The following is a 21,143-nucleotide window of genomic DNA, read 5'->3' as shown; positions in this document are numbered from 1 at the left end:
TAAGGGAATATGCTTTCTTCCATTTTTCTAATATTGTGAAAGATCAATGGTGCACGTAGCCCTAGTACATTTGTTTTTTTAAAAGATTTTATTTATTTATTTGACAGAGAGAGACACAGCGAGAGAGGGAACACAAGTGAGGGAGAGGGAGAAGCAGGCTTCCTGCTGAGCAGGGAGCCCGATGTGGAGCTTGATCCCAGGACCCCGGGATCATGACCTGAGCTGAAGGCAGACACTTAAAAGACTGAGCCACCCAGGTGCCCTGCCCTAGTACATTTTTATATGCTTAACTTTTCATACTTTTTTTTTTTTTTTAAGATTTTACTTATTTATTTGAGAAAGAGAGAGAGCACATGCAGGGGCAGTGGCATTTTTAAATTTTATTTTATTTTAAAAATCCAAACGGTTAAAAACCTGGGTTCAATCCAGCATTTATGTATGTGGAAGCATGAATTTGCAAAATCCATGCATGCGCCTTTTTGCGTCATTCAAGGGCCAAATTCCATCACCTTTACAGAAATTCTGCCAGAGCTATTGAGGCCTCACGGCTTTTTTAGGAAGCAGGATAATAAAACTAGCTCTGTAACAGTGATAGGATTGTTTTTTTAAGGTGTTGCAAAATGTTTCATTTGTCCTGTCAATGATTGCTGTGAAGCAGGATCTTGGACGAGTTAATATTTATAATGCCTGAAACTCTAGAAAGAAGGACAAAGAAATGGTCCCTTTCAAGTGTCACTGCCTTGGGTTACTGTTTAGTGCCCACAAGATACCACCCTTACCACCTCCCCGGCCTCAGGAATACTGCAAAGTAATAAGCATTAACTGTTTAGTCATTTCCTGCGTCACGTTTGTCAGACATCATAGTCTTCCCCTATTAACATATCTAACCGAGTTACAGTTCAAACAGCCGGTTTCCGTATCAGCAGCTGTTTGGTTTAATATCTTTTCAGCAAAGGTGCCATAGGGAGCCTTTCAAAAACCCTCATGTTAATACTTCAGCCTGTTTTCCCAAGGAGATCCAGCTGAGGATAGTGTCCTGGTAATTTGCCAGAGTGTGTGATTTGTGAAACTTTTGCATATGAAATTCTCTTAAAGATGTCACATCTGAAAACCTCAGCGAAATTTAATTGTGTGTTGGAGGGCATGTCATGATCTTATTGGTATGCTGGAAGTTAGTCTGTCCTGGGAGAGCACATACACACTATAATGGATGGTTGCTCAGCCTATGTGAAAGAGAGGTCTGCTGAAGTATCATAATCCCAGCTTCGAAGACGGCGTTAAAGAAGCCTATTGACTTCTCCCTTTTGATAAGGAAGCTATGTTTCAAATAGAGCTCTGTTAACTAGGTGACCAATTAAGGAAGCAGAAAACAGCAAGAAGGAAGGTATAAAATTATCTTATAAAAATACTCTTCAAAGTTAGAGCTATTTAACACATAATAAAAATTATGGTCAAAAGCAGAACAGATTTTATTAAAAATAATCTTGTTCTCTAAAAGTGAAGCTGGATCTACCATAAGCTTTTTTGTTGTTGCTAAGATTTATTTATTTTAGAGAGAGAGTGAGAGCGGGAGGGAAGAGCAGAGTAAGAGAGAGTCTTAAGCAGATTCTGTGCTGAGCACGGGGCTGGCACCGGGCGGGGATCAATCCCGAGACCCTAAGCTGAAACCAGGAGCTGGACGTGTAACTGACTGCGCCACCCAGGCACCCATGATCTATTGTAAATTTTAAAAATATCTTTGTCTCATGCTAGAAATAGCTGTAATTAAAAATATATATATCATTTGATATTTACTTATATTTTATATTGAGAAAATGACATTTATTATATTTAAAATGGCACATGTTGTGATGAGCACTGGGTGTTACACACAATGAATCGTTGAACACTACATCAAAAACTAATGATGTACTATATGTTGGCTAATTGAACATAATAAAAAAATGAAAATGGCTTTTGAAAATAGAAAATACAATAAACAGAATTTGTGCTAAATTAAATTGTATTTTCCAAAGTTTGAAGTACCCTGGTGAATCACTATTTCCTATTCTATTGTTTTCTGCTGTTTGTTTCATATGTTTTGGTAGTAGGTGAGAAGAAACAGTAGAAGATACATTGTCTCTTTGGTTTTTAATCCTTAGCTTGGATGTGTCTGGATTCAGAGTCTATTAGGTTGACTCTGGAGTCTATTAGGTTCACTATTTCATTAAGTGAAATTGCCACTTATTTAGGTCAAAAATCATCAAAATATTGGTGATTTCATAAGTGGTTGCTGGCTACCTCCTCAATATTTCTCCTTTGTTATCCCAATGATACTATCTTTGACTCTTGTCAATTGGCCATGGGTAATCAAATAGTTACAGGATAAAAATTTATTCTTGCATAATAGAAAGGATAATAGGTAGTATTAGATAATAAAAGATGAAAACAGATAATAATGGATAATAGATACATAGATGCTAGATAGATAATAATACATGATAGAATACAAAAGAGTATTTTATCCCTTCCAATCTTTTGGAAAAAACAATGGAAACTTTCTCTTTTGCGAAGTAAGCAAACATTTTTTTATCATGCCCCAAGTCAGGGGTTTCTTCCATTTATTTTCTTTATGAACTGATCATAATGTTAATAGCAGTTAATGTTTATTGGATACCTTACTAAGTGCCAGTGTCTGTAATAAGATATCTCCATTTTCTCATTTCTTCCTCAAAACAACTCTACGTGGTAAGTATTAGTATTATCATCCCTGTTTTACAGATGAAACTTTTGGGAGAGCAAGAGGAGGCTTATGTTTTATTTGATTAAGTGGAGGGAAAACTGGAGAGATGGAGACAAATTTTAGCCAGTTGACCTCCCTATCTTTATGTCAAATAAACATAGCTTTGGGGTCAAAATCTGGGAATCTCTGTTGATGTGGTTTGATTGCAAATCATACTTCTGTTCCTTGAATTTGAACTTTAAAATCTTACTTTGTGCTATGGTGATGTGACCCAGGACTTAATTTACCTCTCAGTATAGCATTATCCTTTTCTGTAAAATAACAAAATTATCTACCTCACAGAGGCATTGAGATTTCCACTGATATTTGACATCTTCAGATAAAGATGAATACAAAGTAGTATAACCTATTCCAAAACTGGAGAGAACCACTCTTTGGTTACTCTGCTTTCATAATAATTTCTGTTTCTCATTTGTTAGTTTATGGCAACAGATGGACAAGGAAAAAAAAAAAAAAAAACCCAGCATCCACAGAAAACATTCGATAGATATCAGTTTTATAGATTTATAGTTTCTTTTCCTAAACTGTACTGTTCAACAAAGATAACAAAAATCTTTGCCATATGAGATGCATTTTTAAAGGTATAGAGAATTTTAGGAATTCACATCCCCTGTACATCCTCTACTTGTGTATTACAAAGAACAGGAAAGAAAAACAGACGGAATTATTGCTACTCTCCAAAGAACATATGTTTATGAGAACCTTGCTACAAAACTTAATCAGCCACATGAAAATGATGTATTTTTCTGAAGATTGCACATGAGTCAACAGCACAACTAGACAATGTTGTTTTAATTCTCCAGGTTGCAGAATTATCCAAAGAAAAGAGAGCTGATTTTTTAAATGATAGCTAAAGACATCTTTGAAGACAGTTGAATCTGGGTTGGCAAGGCAAAAAGTCAAACAGCAGATCAAAACAAGAGAAGAAAACTGACTAAAATAAAAGTGATGATATGTTCATGTAATTTAAACATTCAAGTCTGTGTAAATGAATTAAAAATTTTTTCTGAAAGGTTCTGGTAATTTCTCACCAATTGTTAGACAGACCAAATAGTTTAAAACAATCTGTAGAGGTTGAATTAAGGTCCTAGTTTTTAAAACGTGATTAGCAAGGCAGATGGTGATAAAAATTATCACTGAGTAAATGATTACAGACACAGCTAAATCCAACTGCCCAACTGGTATCGCCCATTCTTCGCCTACTTCGAATGTCTCAATCTGCCCTCCCGTACACACCTATTGTCCTGTCATTTCATACTCCTTTTTTTCAACAAGGAATGAAGTAGTTTATATATAGCACACTTGTTAAAAAGGAACACCTGAGGAGAGAGGAAACTCTAGAGAGATGCGACACGGGGATAAAGACCCGTTCCTAAAATTCCACAACCACTTGCATTATTCACATATGCATCTTGACTCTAATTTAGAGAAGCACTTTTCATGAGAACATTATATTACCAAGATTTAAATACTTGCTTTTTCCAAATTAGCTAACTCACTTTCCTTCAGATTAGCTAATTTACAAAAGAATATAATCGATCAGTGAAAAAACAGATTTGACTAATGAGTGAGCTCTGGAATAGGCTTCTGGGTATGGAGAAGCATTAAGTCATACAAATAAATTGGAACAATGACTCTGGCTGGGAAAAAGAACAGAGGTGGAACAAGCAGTTGCCTAGCGCAGTGAATTAGCAAGGGCAGCAGACTCTCCAAGTGGCTTCCATGAGAGCAAACACAGCCTTTGAATTTGGATATTACCCACTTTGCTCGAGGTAGAATCTGTAAATCCGGTACTCACTGGAGAAGTGAAGCAGCCACTCCACTGAGCTCAGTGGGTGGATGACGGATGTTTTAAAAGTGAATATTCAGAGTTCAAGGTGCACTTTAATGCTTTCACTAGTGTGGCTCCATAGGAGTGTGCTGCGTTGGCTATAAGCCAAGCTTGTCTTCTGCCCCTTCCCTCCAGCTCCACACAGGCTGCTGAGTATGAACCAAATGGCAATCACCAGTTTGCTCTTGGCTTCTAGAAAGCTTAGTGTTTGTTTTTTGGTTTTTTTGGTTTGTTCCTCCACCCTGCCCCCCGCCTCTTCTGGCAACTGAGTCAGGCTATTGGGTATCTATGTCTGGCAGTTCATCACATTTCCTTACCCACATTTTTTTTTTTCTTTCTCCAAACTCACTTCACATTATCTTATTCTTGGACAAAGCATCTATTTGTATAAACAGCTTCAAGTCCCTCTGTGGAAAGCAGCAAACAGACAAACACATAAGACAGACACACAATATGATAGACTGGAAGATCTGAGAGTCCTTCTGGCTAAGCCAAGACATCACTTGTTTAAATTGTTAACCCTAGAGACTAAGTGTGAGGAAACACCTCACGTATTCACGTTGCAGGGCTCACCAACTCGGGCAAAAGGAGAATTTAGGAAGAGAATGATCTGTTGGAGGACTGTAACATTAATGCAAGTCTATAAGAAATAGTTTTCATTTCCTTCATTGAACTGCCTAGTCATTCCTTGAGCATTTTTCCTTTCTTTAACTAAAAAGCAAAATAGTGCTGGAAGCTGTTTTTAAAACGGGCTTGATTTGGCTACACTGTTCCTACTGATCTCTCCTGACATTGTATATCATGCTTCGTTATACTTGGGGCATCATTTCAAGAGAGCTGGTAGAAAATGTAGCTTGGTTAGGCAGTTGTTGTTGAGTAAATCTAGCAAATCTTGTGGCTGTTTTGTAGGTAATTATAAATCCCTCTGCTGGAGGTCAGCTCTCACCAAGCTCGGGAAGAGGTAGGTCTACCTGTCACTAACAGACCTCGGGGAAATCACCCAGCTGCTCCTGGCTCCCTGATCTTTAAACCGAGGGGTATGCAGTAGATCATGGTAACAGGCTTGGAGAATTCACCCTCTGCTTTCACAATCATTAGGTCTTTTGATCTTCATAGCAATCCCGAAAGGTGGGCAGGACGGTTATTATTTAGCAGACGAGGAAATGGAGGCTCAGAGGTCGAATGTGTCTAAGATCTGAAAGCAATTAAAATAGAACACCTGAGACCAGAACACAGTTCTGATTCAAGATCTGCTTTGTTGCCGTTATAACATAATATGGCTCTACTGGAATCTCTTACCTTGCTCCATGTGTGAAGGAAGAAAGAGAGAGAAATATCCCTTAGTGCCTATACTGGGGCAGGCGCTGGGCTGAACACATTATTGGTCTGCTTCCTGATAGACTGACTTTTGATCTTGTAAAAGAATGTATAGTCTAACTCTGGTGAGAGCCAGCTAACTAACGGCTCTGGGGGGTCAGGGTTTGGGTGAGACTGGGTTGAACCAGCACTGCCTTGCTTTGGGCGGGGCGCCTAGCAACAGAGCTACCCCAGGTGGTTCCACATGGTAGCATATGCTCAACCTTTTCGTAAAGGCCACAGTCTGATTTAAAAACAAAATATCCAAAATTTCTATTATGAGCTTCCTAAATTCCCGTTAAATAAAAGCGCAGAATTTTCCTCTCTCCTCTTCCGACGCTGACATTTTAAAATATCATTTTCCTATTTCATTTCCTATCTTTAGAGAGGAAGCTGTAACAGAAAGAACCCCATTTGGAATTCAAAAAAACTGGGTCCTCAACTCTGCTCAATTCAGTTCTGTGACTTCAGGCAAGTTACTTAACCTCTAGGGGCCTATTTCTGCACAGGAAACCTAGGGGCTTTCCTATCTAAGCTTTGAGATCTCTTCCAACTCTCAAATTCTTATTCATTTCTAACTTAGGTTTCTCTTATTTCATGTTTGCTATTTGTCCTGTACAGTGTTAATTCATCCTGGTAAGCCTCGTTTAATTTCTAGTTGATAATATTTTTTATTACTGCACTCTGTAATTACTAGCAACAGGATCCCATCTCTGATGGACTCTGCTTTGTTCTTGGGTATAAAATGAACATCATTTATCATATTCTGACTAGTGTTATAAGTATCAACATGCTTATCACTTGCATCAGTTAGTATGAAAAATAAGACAACTCCACCTCCCTTAAACAATAAAAAGGATCTATCAACTCATAACTGAAATTAAGTAGGTAGGCAGCTTCAGGCAAGGCTTGATCAGGGTTCTTCATCCATTTCTCTAAGATTTTGTTGACTCTACTTATCTTTGTTCACAACTTTTATCCTCAAATAGCAAGAGGCTACGGCGATTCTGGGCCTTTTATTCATACCCAACAAGGGCTCGAGGAAGAATACTCCACTATCTATTCTCTGTTTTAGGAGAGGAAACATTTCCTGAAACCCTAAGAAAACTCTTTTGTGTCTCATTGGCCTAAACTGGGTCACACAATCATTCCAAACCAACCACTGTGGCCTGATGAGTGCCTGAACCAGTCACTGATGAGGGGGTGGGGGGTACGATAATAGTCCTAAACCAATCAGAGCCCACCTCCTGAACTGAAGTAGAAACTCTGAATTATATCTGGTCTTCATAATGGTGTAAGAGAGGGTGTTGGTAAATCAGTCTCATTGTTCCATTATATCCTGCCTATTCAACTCTAAGAACATGGGGGTCAAGATTGCATTTTCCAACCCTTTGCATGCTAGGCACCAAGTTAATGTTTGTTAAATTTAATTGAATTTCAGGTAGTGGCAAAGGCGAGTCAAAACAGAAAACACACAGTTCTCCTTACCTCTTTCTCTCTATTCTATTCTTGTAATGGCATGCTCCCTAACTTTCCCCACTATTTATATGTTACCCCTCTTATTTTTAGCCAAAAGTTTTACTTAGTCTGAAGATAACCAAATATTTCCTGAATAATAAGTCTCTGAATATGCATATTCTCTAAATTTGAATATAAGCCTATTTGCAAATCTAGCACTTACATTTAGAGTGTTGTTGGCAGGACTCTGAAAATCAGTTTTTCTTTTTTTCTTTTTTAATGGAAAAATGTACTACAGCAGAAGGATTTGTTTTCCACAAAGCTGAACCAACTTTTTTGATTTCAATGATTTTGATCCTTCCATTTATACTTATATAGTCATAAAATATTAAATAAATTTTAAAAATCAGAGTTTACTGGTTATATAATCCCCTGCCATTAAAAAAAATTGAATTTAGGACTTACAGGTCCACCTCAGAAAAAAGAAGGGGTTGTAGGAGGGGGTGGAGTGCTTTTGTTGAAAACCCTGCTGGGGCGCCTGGGTGGCTCAGTTGGTTAAGCGTCTACCTTCAGCTCAGGTCATGATCCCAGGGCCCTAAGATCAAGGCCCTGCATCGGGTTCTCTGCTCAGTGGGGAGTCTGCTTCTCCCTCTGCCTCTGTCCCTGCTTGTGTGTGTGCGTGCGCGCTCTCTCTCTCTCAAATAAATAAATAAAATCTTAAAACAAAAACCAAAAACCATGTTGCCGGGGCTCCTGGGTGGTTCAGTTGGTTAAGCACCCACACTTGATTTCAGCTCAGGTCATGATTTCAGGGTCCTGATCAGGGAGTCTGCTTGTTTCTTGTCCCTCTCCCTCTGCTCCTCCTCCCCCTCCTCCCACTGCCACCCCCACCCTCTTTTGTGTGCACGCTCTCATGTTCTCTCTCTCTCTCTCAAACAAATAAATAAATAAAATCTTTAAAATAAAACCCTGTTGCCAACCAAGCCAGGAGCACCTGTGTTTCTTCAGCCCCTCTCCCATTCCAGCCCCCCACGCAGCCCCATTCTCTCAGAAGGTCCACAGGGCACTGGAGCCTGGCAGGAGCTAAGGCTCATAACTGACAAGGAACAGGAAGCCCCCATATGGATTTAGTAGCACCCCTTTCTAAAACAAGACGACGACAACTGGCTGATCAGGGCTGGACATCAGGGAGTGCAGGATCCAGAGCCTCCCAATGCAACAACTCAGGTTAGTCCTTTACGAGCCTTTCCTGAGGGCAATACTCTGTGTCAAGTTCAGCCTTGTAAGAGGAAGACAGTCCCGGCCCTTGAGGAAGGGAGATGGACAAAGAAACAGGCAGTTACAATCCAGCTGGGCAAAGTCCATGGAAGAGGTAAACCCAGGGTGCTGTGATAGGGCATGTGGGGAGGGCCGCCTCATTGCCTCAACTCCAGGGGCGCCATCCGCCTAAAGCACAATGTGAATGGTGCCTGTAGCTGTGCAACATGGCAGCCCCGACCCACGCCCCGTCTTAGGCTGGGGGAGGAAGCCTTCCCAGCAGACGGGATACTCAAGCTGAGATTCAAAAGAAAGAAGGGGAAATCATTTGGACACGTCACACTAGGCTCAGGAGGGTGGATGCACATACACACTGTAAGCATCACCCAACCCCTAAAGACAAGTGTGGACAGCACATCCTCGGGTGAGTACATGGAAAAAGAGAATTCCCATCTTTGTCCTCTCCTATCATGAGCTGCTTAAATGTATTTGAGCCTTAGTTAGGTCTTGTGGGGACTCGTTGGTCCTTTATCAATAACCGTATTCCTGAGTCCTTAAGTATCTACTAACACTGGAGAATTTGGGGGAAAAAAGAGTCCAAACACAGGGCATGTCTTGGGATGTCTGAAGACAGATTGTTGCTGTGAACAAAACAGGAATAGTTAACTATATTATTTTTTAAAGCTCTTATTTATTTGTCAGAGAAAGTGATGAGAGCACAAGAAGGGGGAGCAGCATGCAGAGGGAGAAGCAGGCTCCACGCTAAGCAGGGAGCCCGATGTGGGACTCGATCCCAGGACCCCGGGATTATGACCTGAGTGGAAGGCAGACGCTTAAGGGACTGAGCCACCTAGGCATCCCATTAACTATATTAAATAATCCTTCCCCATAGTTTCACCTCAACTTGTGTTTGGCAGCCCAAACTGCCTAAAAAATAGCCAAAGAAAGGGAATTAGTAAATATCAAAATAATTCTATTTGCCGGATATGTGACCTTTGAGAAACTCACTCTCAGAATTCAAGAACCCAACTCAGCACAGGTTTTAGTAGAAGCAGTTGGATCGAAGAGAGTCAAACACATGGAACAATGTTCAATCTGCACTGATGGATGTCTTGAATAACCTGAACTGGCAGATATGAAATGAGATCATAAAAACATTGGCATTTTAAAAATATATTATTTACAACATTTCTGCAGCCCCACATTGCAATGCTGTATCATCATTAGAAAATCTGGAATCAGATTAAATTTGATCACCATTTATTATCATGTTTGTGCCCTAAGTCACAGTCCTGCTTCTCTCTCTTTGGGTTTTGAAACTGAAATTGCTGGAGCTGGGCTCTTAGGCTCTCCACTTGTAAAGATAAATTATGGGCTATGGAGTCATTTTCGGGCCCATTCATGAGATAAGTGCTGATAGTTCCAGAAGCATCCCTATAGAAAAGACAATTTTTATGGAATAAATTTTATCCCCGGATGAATGACTCCTCCGGTGTTTCTTAGAACTTCCATGAGCCTAGGTGAAGGCAGTATTTTAGGCTGATAGAGTCAAAGTGATGTCAAAGTCCTTTGGGCTTGTAGGAGTTCATTTTGGTTTCCATTTGTCTGTCTTTGTGAATCCTAAGAGAAAAATCTGAAGTCTCCATTCTTTTTATACGACCGTAGAAGTTGAGTGTTGTGTATAATGTCTGCTTGATGACTTTTCACTCCAAACTGGTGTGCCTGAGAAAACCATTCTCATTTCAGTCCCGAGTGTGAGAGTTTTGCTGGGGCCCTGGGGCGTCTAGATGCGTGCACACGTGCACATGCACCTACACGCGACACCTAGCAGAGACACAACAGCAGCAAAGCACCCCAGGAACTGTTCGGAAAGTGTGTCTAGCCTGGGATAGCATTTACAAAAAAAGGAAAAACAGACCTTCTCCACCCGATCAGGGTTCTGACATCTACCCAAGAGAAAGCCTGTCATTTCTTTTTTACTTTCCCTGCAGGCTATCCTATTTCCTCAAGGAGTTCATTACCAGATTGGGGATACCACTGTCATCTTTAGGATGAACACCCATTCCTCCTTCATCACCGGTCACTTTGCCTTATGCAAAAGAGAACCGCTTTAAAACCTTAAGTTTTGCAAGGTGATCTTCTTTTCAGGCAGATGAGCACCTTTTGCTTACATTTACACCGGGCATTCAGTGCAGACATGCAGATATATGTGAACTTCTACTCATCACTAAGTACAAAAATCCCATTATTGTCCCTTTTTTATTCATTGTCCATCAACTCTCTGGTTAAGTACCCTTTTCTTAGCATGGTACTTAATCAAAGACTTGGGCAGTTAAAATTTTTATAACATAAGCTAGACTCGTTTGTTAAATTTGCAAGATGATTTTGTTGTTACAAATCACTGAAGAAGGCTTATGTCAGAATGTCAACCTTGAAAAGTCATATTTGAAAAATCCATGCTAATACCAACTCATTATGCCATTATTTATGTTAGGCTGATGGCATTTTATAAGTGGAAGGGACCACAGTGATCATCAAGGCACAGCGGAAGCAATTGTTCCAAAGCATAACAAATTATACTGTTAGAATAGATAAAGCAAGCAATGCTCAAAAAACAGAAACAAAAACAAAAAAAACCCACTAGATCCATATAGTTTTCTGAAGCGACTCATCTGAACCAAACAAAAGCATGTTTGCAACCGTGTGCTTTTTAAACTACTTACTGAAATATAACATGTATTGAGAGCTCTCCATTCTAAGATCATGGCAAAGCTTAGAAATAAATGAAAATTTTTAGCAGATCATCTGTATTCTTCAGAGGTCTCTTCTACTTAGCTGGGCCCCTTAATATTTCTCTATGGCTGAAATCTTTCTGTAAATCCAGACAGGAAGTGTGAGCAATTATTAAAATTTTCACTCAAAATTCTGACTGTAATTCTTCTGTATTGTAGATGTGATCATATGTATGCTAAAACAACGAAGATATTTAAATTTTGTTCTAGTCTGTCTCCTTGGTATCAAAAGTCAAAATCTGTTGAAAGGATGAGGTTAGCACTCACATTATGCATACGTGCCCGAGAGCATATACGCATGCTCACATACATATGCACAAAACTTACCAGAGACACAGTAACAGCAAAGTCTTAAATGAACAGTTCAGAAGATGTCTGGCCTGAGACAGAATTTGAAAAAAAAAAAAGAACTTTTCAACCTGCTCAGGGCTCTGACTTCTACATAAGAGAAAGCCTGTGATTTCTTTACTTTCCATATAGGCTATTATTATATTTCCTCAAAGAATTCATTACCAGATCAGGGATAGCAAGTGTATTAGTTTGCTAGGGCTTCTGGAACCAGGACCAAAAACTGAGTGGCTTAGACAATAGAAATTTACTGTCTCACAGTTTTGGAGGCTAGAAGCCCAAGGTCTAGGTGGTAGCAGGGATGGTTCCTTCTGAAAACTTTGAGGGAGAATTTGTTCCAGGCCTTTCTCCTAACTTCTGGAGGCTTACTGGCAATCTGGCATTCCTTGGCTCATATATATATCACCTCAGTCTCTGCCTTCACCTTCACGTGGGAGTCTCCCCGTGTGTGTGTGTGCGTGCGTGCGTGTGTGTGTGTGTGTGTGAGCGCACACATACATCTGTATCTGTGTCCAAATTTCTCCCTTTCATTGAGGATACCGGTCATATGGGTTCAGGCCCACCCTAACGACTTCATTTTAACTTGATTAATTATATCTGTGATGACCCTATTTCCAAACAAGTTTACATTCTGAGGTCCTGGGGATTAGGACATGGACATAGGAATTGGGGGGAGAGTGGGGGAAGGAGGGGCACAATTCAAGCCACAGGACTGAGAAAAAGTAACCTAGCTGCCCAACGATTTTCTTAGGTCATGGAGAATAAAGGGAAACAATAAAAATAAAATAAAACATAATGATAAAAGCAAAATAAATGCCCACCCATCAAAACTAGTGTCCTGGTTCACAAAAATAATTACTGAGCACCTACATGGAGTAGGCATTCTCCATGAGATTAATAGAAATTCCTGTGTTTTGATTTTTGAGAGAAATAAAAGCTCCCACATCATGTAGCTAATAAATGTGACCTAGTATTTTTCACTAAATGAAAAGGAGTAAAACCACAGAATCATGAAGTATGATTCTGTGAGCTGGAGGGGACTCTAAAGACCATCTTGAGTCTTGGCTGAAGAAACTGGAACCCAGAGAAGTTAAATGAGTTAAGGCTACATAGCTAGTTAGTGACAGATCAGAAACTGAAACTTTGATCCCTGATTTTCTTTTTTTTTTTTTAAAGATTTATTTATCTATTTTAGAGAGAGGAAGAGAGAGAGGGTGCGTGTGGTGGGGAGAAGGGGGCAGAGGGAAAGGGAGAGAATCTCAAGCAGCCTCCCTGTTGAGCACGGAGCCTGATGTGGGCATCTCATGACCCCGAGATCACCACCCCAGCTAAAACCAAGTGTTGGGTGCTCAACCAACTGAGCTACCCAGGCACCCCCTGATTTTGATTTCTAATGCAATGACCTTTTCACTGATCCCAGAGTAAGAAGCTGACCGTGACTCCAAGTTACAGCATGTCATGTGCTCTATTGCAAGCTTGCTTCTAAATTTCCATTTGTACCTAAAAGTCATCCAAACCACTAGATGGAATTGGGATGTATGAGGAAGAAAAAAAGCAAATGGTTGTCTACTCCCTCTCCTCCAAATCCAAGTCTTCGATATTCTCTCATTGTTAAAGGAGCAGCTATTTCAGAGCCTGAAAGGGGAAAATGTACTTTTTCAAAGGACAGTTCTGTTGGACACCACTTAAGTGATCAAACTTAATATCACAAATAGGCGAAGTACTTGACATCACATGCCAACTGAGAGGATGCAATAAGTCTATAGAATCACCTACTAAATGTCCTTCCAACAATATTTAACCTAGATCTAATCAAATCTTTAGATTTAACCTTCAAATTTACAGAAAACACTGGGAATAAAAGAACAGAGTAAACAATACCATGAAGAAACAATCGGACAAACCTAGAGTGTGGAACACTCTCAAAGTCAAGTAACTTAGTCCCTTCAAAAAGTCAATATTTTATTATTTGTGTATTATTTTTATATAATTTATATATTAAAATATATACGGGAATGTTCTAGATAAAAGATACTTAAGAGAGAACAACCAAAATGGAATGTGTAGACCAAAACTTCATCCAATCAAGATCTACACATTGCATCTAACAGTTATGTTAAGGTATATTTTCTTATATATGAATAAACTATCCCTTGGAAGAACACAGAAACCCTCATGCTGCATCTATGGAAAACCAATAGCTAGCACTATACTTAATGATGAAAGAAGCTTTCCTCTTAAGATTAGGAAAAAGGTAAGGATGTCTGTTCTTACCACTTCTATTCAATATTGTACTGGAAATTCTAGTACAATTAGGCAAGAAAAAGAAAAGACAGATTGGAAGGGAACAAGTAAAACTGTCTCTATTCACAGGTAACATGACTTATATATTGAAAACCCTTAAAATTCACCAAAAAACCCATTAGAGCTAATAAACCAGTTCAGCAAAATTGCATCATGCAAAATCAATATACAAAGATCAGTTGTATTTCCATCCACTAGCAATAAACACTCACTAGGAAGGCTATTAAAAAAAACAAAAATAAAAGCAGAAAATAACAAGTTTGGGCGAGGATGCAGAGAAATTAGAACCTTCATATGTTGCTGGTCGGAATGTGAAATGGTTCAGCCACTGTGGAAAACATCTTCACAGCTTCTCAAATAGTTAGAGAGCTATCCCATAACTCAGCAACTCCACTCCTAGGAGAATCAGTGGTGTATTATTTCTAACAGTCCTGTGGGTCATATTTGTCTCATCTGTGCTCGCTCACGTGGCCACAGGCAGCCAGTGGATCAGTCGGGGCTGGACTCCAGTGGACCCAGCTGGCACAGCTGGAATGTCTAGGCCTCTCTCCTCTCATGGTCTTACATGCTAGGTTTCTTCATAGTATGGTGGTCACAGGGAAGTGTTCCAAGAAGCAGAAGCAGAGGCCAAAGTCCTCTTGGGACTCCTGAATTTGCTGTGCTATCATTTTTGGTACATTCTGTCAGTGAAAGTCACTAGGCCGACGAAGACCCCAAGTATGGGGAAATAGACTCTACCTTTTTTGATGGGAGTATCTGTAAAATATTTTTGCCATGTTTTTCAGTCTACTACAGGGGGTAACATGAAGACCCTAGTCAGCCAGAGAAGAGGCTTCAAAGTTGGGGAGGGGAAGAGAGAGAAGACTGCTAAAAGGAGGGTCAAAGACAAGAGGATAAACCTCGCCTAATTCAAATCTTCCTTGGACCTGCCAAGGGCACCAACGTCGTCAAACCTAAAGGAGAGGAGTCAGACAATACAGTTCTCTGCCTTTCATTAAAACTACAATAGTGATTTCCATTTATGGGTAAGGAAATTTGAACTTTATCAACTGAGTAAAGTCGCATCAAATTTAGAATTCAAGTACAAACAGAGATTGCTAGCTACTCAAGAGCGGGGATGGTCTCTTATACAGAGTCTAAGAATCTGTACTGACTAATAGTCATCATTTGGGCTCCATTTTTAAACTGTGTTGTGCTTTTTACACATTTTATCTTCCAACCTTTGTCCTATGACAAAAGTACCTTTATGAGTTCCAATGTATTAGTGAAAAGCAGGCTAAGGGAAGCTAAGGGAGTTGTTCAAGGTCACCAGAGTTAGTAATTGTAGGGTGGTCATTCACACCCAGGTAGGCTGACCCAGCTCCCACTCATCACTGTGACACCATCCTGCATTTATAAATATCTGTTGTCGGTGATAGTAATGCAGACGAGGATTGCTTTGTTCTCTCAAAAACCAAGATATACAATGCTTTTCATTCTGTTCCTTGAAAAGAAATGACTGTGTAAAGAGAACAAAAAAGTCCAAATAAATCAACACTGCACAAACTACTACCAATGGCATTTTCCATGGGAATATAAAAAAAAAAATACAACAACAAACAGGGTGCTTCTATACATTGCCTTATCTCAGGTAGATACTGTCCCCATGGTACAGACGAGAAAAGAGGGAAAATAGAGGTAATTAGACTTATCCAAGGTCACACCACAGGCCTTTGTTCTTGGGTTCTTTCTAAAGTGCTATTTTAGAGAAGGATTTTAGTAAAACAGCCACTCTTTTCCAACCATACCCTGTAACACTAAAATTTATTTGAAGATAGTTTTCGAAAACAGCCAAGCACAGGATTTCAGCAAACATTGGCCAAGTGCTCTTGTGAAGGCTTTCTCTCTCCCGCCGTATGTGTCAGAACTTTTTAGATTTCTGAGGAACAAATGCTTCTCTAAAGTTTAAAAAACAAATTCCTCAAACCCTTTATATCACCAACCGTGAAATCTTTGGCAATGATCTTTGGGATAACCAATTTTCAGGGAGGCAGACATAACAGTTCAGGGAACAGAAATTATTTCAGATCCTAAATCCTTCAGGAAAAATAGAATTATAGTTAATGGGTAAAACTGAAATAATTACATTCTTTAAAAAATGGCCTGAGAGACTTTACTTCTTTTTAAAATAGAGAGAATGATGGGGCACCTAGGTGGCTCAATCCGTTAAATGTCTGACTCTTGATTTCAGCTCAGGTCACGATCTCAGGTTGTGGGATGGAGTCCTGCATTGGGCTCTGCGCTGGGCGTGGAGCCTGCTAGGGATTCTCTCTTTCCCTCTCCCTCTGCTCCTCACCCCACCCCAACTCGTGTGCTTTCTCTCATAAATAAATAAATAAATAAATAAATAAATAAATAAATAAATAAAATAGACGGTTTAAGAGGCTTTCCAAATATAATCATCACAGATAAAGCAAGGCATCAGCAATATTAGGACAGGTTTTCCCTCCCACTCTGCTCAATAAAAAGATTTCAACATTGGTCCAGCAGACCTTTTATCTTCCAGAGAGCATTAAGTATTAGACTATATGCATAAAATTCACCCATATCAATTGTACCAGTGATTTTTATTAAAAAAATTTTTTTTAAAGATTTTATTTATTCCTTTGACACAGAGAGAGAGAGAGCACAAGTGGGGGGAGCGGCAGGCAGAGGGAGAAGGAAAAGCAGGCTCCCCACTGAGCAAGGAGCCCGACTTGGGGCTTAATCCCAGGACCCCAGGATCATGACCTGAGCCAAAGGCAGACGCCCAACCAACTGAGCCACCCAGGTGCCCTGACCGATGATTTTTAGTAACTTTATCAAATAGTACAACCACAATCATACATCAGTGTAAGTATAGTTTCATCTTCTTAATAAGATAGATCTTTATGCCCATTTACTGTTGATCTCCCTTCCCAATTCTAATCCCAGGCAACCACTAATCTATTTCTGTCTTTATAAATTTGCCTTTTCTGGATATTTCATCCAAATACAATATGCGCTCTCTTGTGTGTGGCTTCATGTTTCTGAGCTTCATCCTTGATGGAACATGTGTCAGTAGTTTGTTCCTTTTGGATGCTGAAAAGTAGTCCATTGCATGAATATGCCACATAGTGTCCATCCATTCATTGGTTGACAGGCATTTAGGTTGTTTCCTTTGGGGGCTATTATGAATAAAGCTTCTATGAACATTCATGTGCACATCTTTGTGGGGACACATGTTTTCATTTCTCTTGGGTAGATACCTAGGAGTGGAGTTGTTGGTCCTATGATCATTTTATGTTTTAACGTTTTGAAAAATTGCCAAACCATTTTCCAAAGTGGTGTAGCTGATTTTTGACATGAGGAAGATTATTTGCTTAGAATTGGTCTAAAATCCAGCTGCTACTTCCTATACGTCCCCAACCAGAAGCATTAGCTTGTACTACCTTGGGCTCCAGTCTGGACTACAGGCACGATTTAGGGACAGAACTCCTGTAGTCACCATCATAGCTTTCCCTGGGTGAAAAGACATCTACCTAGGAAAAGCCTAAAAAAAGTCATCATGGGAATACAAAACTAAAAAGAAGAAAATATGATTCTCAAATAAGGTAGCCTACAGTAACTATTTAATGGGTACATAAGTTTCCACTTGGGATAATGAGAAAGTTCTAGAAATGAATAGTGGTGATGGCTGTGCAACATTATGAATAGACTTAATGCCACTGAATTATACACTTAAAACAGTTAAAATCGTAAAATTTATGATATGTATATTTTGCCACAATCTTTTTAAAAAGAGAAGAAGAGCACCATATTCCTTTGCAGAGTCTTTTCATGGTCTTGCCATCATACTCGGAATAAAACACATCCTGCACCATCTGACTACTGCCCTCTTTGCAGCCTGTCTTGTGCCTCTGTCATTCCTGGGCACTTCACGGCAGCCATGCTGGCCTCCTTTCTGTTTCTGGAACATGAAGCCTTTCCTGCCTCTAGGCCTTTATTCCTGCTGGGCCCTCTGTCTGGGAGGCTTCTCCTAGTTCTCCTGGCAGCCTCAATCTCATCCTTCAGGACTCCCATTCATCTGTCTCATCCTTCAGGACTCCCATTCATCTGTCTCAGAGAGGGCCTTCTGCAAGCAGCCGCCAATGTCTGTCTGTGTGTCTACCTTTCTCTCTCTCTCCCCTCCAACACCTCTGTGTTTATTTCCTTCCTAGCACTTATTACAAGTAGTAATTCCTTTTACTGTTTCATTGTCCGCCTTCCCCACTAGAATTAAGTGCCATGGTAGGCAAGCTCTTTCTCTGTTTTGTCTGTACTCTATCCCTAGCACAAACATGCTGCCTGGTACAGAACAAGCCTTTGATAAATATTGTTGAAAATGATGAATAAATAAAACAGAGCTTTCAAGTCTCAAAGGATGAGACTTAATTACATTATTAACTATGTTAAGTTTGCCTTTAAACATTCATTTTGCAGTTGATTTTCTAATAAAAAGTAATAGCTCTCATTGGCCTAGTTAGTTTCACATTAATGATTTTTTACAAGACTCTTTCCCACCTATAGGTATAATATGGGAAAAATATAACCTAGGAAGACTTATTTCCCTTGTATCAGTTATTATTTTTAAAAAACCATTTATAAGAGGGGCACTTGGGTGGCTCAGTTGGTTAAACCTCTGACTCTTGATTTTGGCTTAGGTCATGATCTCAGGGTCGTGAGACTGAGCCCCACATTGGGCTCCCTGCTCAGTGGAAAGTCTGCTGGAGAGTCTCTCCCTCTCCCTGCGCTCTCTCTCTCTCAAATAATAAGTAAATAAATCTTAAAAAATACTTATAAGAGTTAGAAAAGATTAAGATATTTCTTAAGCTCCTTTACAAATTATAAAAGACGAAGATCATGGAAAAAGGCATCACACACCCTTCTGACTAAATATTTTCCGGAACAAAACTGGTTCCTTTGCTGGAAGTCAAAAGAATGAATGCTAAATTCTAAAATTATAATGGGGAGTGGACAAAAAAAATTCCTGAGAGATGGTAGAAAATTGAATTCACAAATTAAAAGTCTGTGATATATATGGAGCCTAACTCTTGCTGGCTATGTGATAAATGTACTATTTGTAACAAAAGTGACAATTTCAGAATTATGTGTCTTCATAATACCCAAAGGCAGTGTCCCTGTTGGGAAAACTGCAAAATGTAGAGAATTCCCTTTCTAGTTCCATCCTCTCTCCCCAGAGCATTTAGCTCCCCCCAGTATGGCACCTTGCCCTGAAATGTCTCCTAAGACAGCATTCCATCATCTCATCCCAATTAAAATCTACCTATCCTATGTCTAATCCTCATGTCACCATTGTAGGCAGAAAATCTGGTAAACTAAACTGTAATGATGTGTTAGTGGAAGTCAAAGCATTTATAGGCCAGCAAAGATTGTTCACTAACATATGTGTTAGCGATGGCCTCTTAAAAAGAATGCCTTAAGAAGAAGGTGTGGCTGCATGGCTTTAGTGGTGAAGTAAAGGAAGCATGGAAGGGGACAAGGGCCGTAGAGGAAACAGTAGATCCTGAGGTACCTAGAGAACACTGGGAGAAGAGATGGACAGTAGGTCTTCACATATGTCAGTCTGAAACTCAGGAGAGAGATTTGGGCTGGGAAAAAAAAAAAAAAAAAAGACTTGGGAGTAGCAGCACATGAAAGATAATTAGAAACATGGCAGCACCAGTACCTCAGATGGTCCAGGAGAAGTGTGTCAAGTGAGAAGACATGGGTACTCCTCTTGGTTTCTGCTGGCACCCTGTTGGTCTGCCCTCTCCAAGAGTCTCCTGCCATTTCTGCCACCCCCAATTCCCCTCGCAATTCAGCAGCTAGAGTGGTCTGTTTGATAACTTGATTCATCTCCTCAAAACTCCCCAGTGACAGCCCATCTCACTGAGAAAAGACAAGGTCCTAACAACGGCTTACAAGGCCCTACAGGACCTGGAGCCCATTCTTTCTCTGACCTCATCTCCTATTGTTTGCTCCTTTCCACCGCAAGGGCATCCTTCCTGTTCTCAAACACTGCAGGCACACTCCTTGCCTAAGGGTCTTTGCACTGTTGCTCCCTCTGCCTGGAATATTCTTTCTCTATATATCCACATGCCTGTCGCTTTACCTTTTTTTTAAAAGGCTTTGGTCAAATGTCAAGGACATGATTTCTGATTCAGATGATTCAGATTTTTATTCTGACCACCTTTCTTTAAATCCCCCCCCACCCCATACTCTCTAAACTGTTTTATTTTCTTTTCTAAAACAAATATTAAATTTAAGATTTTGTAATAATGTATTTTATTATATATACATTTAAAAATTTCCCCAAGGGCAGGGGATTTTTATTCACTAAAGTATCCCATGAACCTAGAACAGTGCCTGGCATATAGTAGGCTCAACATCTATTAGTTGAATGCTGAATGAAATCTAAGAGGGAATCCTGAGGAACTCTAACATTAAGTGTTAGGCAGAAGATCAGTTCCCCCAAAGAGAAATTGACAAAGAACTTCCTAGAAGACAAAAGAAAGTTAGGGGGCCTAACTTTGTTTAAAGTTTTATTTATTTACTATTTATTATTATTTACTATCTTAAAACATTTAACAAATGTTAAACAAATAAGAGGGGAAAATGTTTTAAGACCAAAGAAATGGCCAACAGTGTCAAAGGCTGACCAAGACTCAAATGAGATGAAGACTGAAAAACATCCAATGGCTTTAGTAACAAGGAGTGCACTTATCTTGGTGAGAGATGTTTCAGGGACAACTGACTAAGACAAATTAGAAAAATTTCAATAGAACCAACTAAAAGTTAAGAGAAAAGAAGGTAAAAATTTAAGCCATGAAATCACCAAGCTTATAAAATATAGATATCAGATTTTATAATTGGTTTCAGTTGTTGCTGCATAATAATCCCTCTTAAAACTTAACGATTTAAGACAGCAAATCATTGGTTATTACTCAGGATTCTGTGGGTTGATTTGGTTCACCTG

Source organism: Mirounga leonina, unplaced genomic scaffold, assembly GCF_011800145.1.
Source record: "Mirounga leonina isolate KUSES-001 unplaced genomic scaffold, KU_Mleo_1.0 Mir_94, whole genome shotgun sequence".
NCBI lineage: Eukaryota > Metazoa > Chordata > Mammalia > Carnivora > Phocidae > Mirounga > Mirounga leonina.
Note: the sequence above shows the minus strand (reverse complement) of the source record.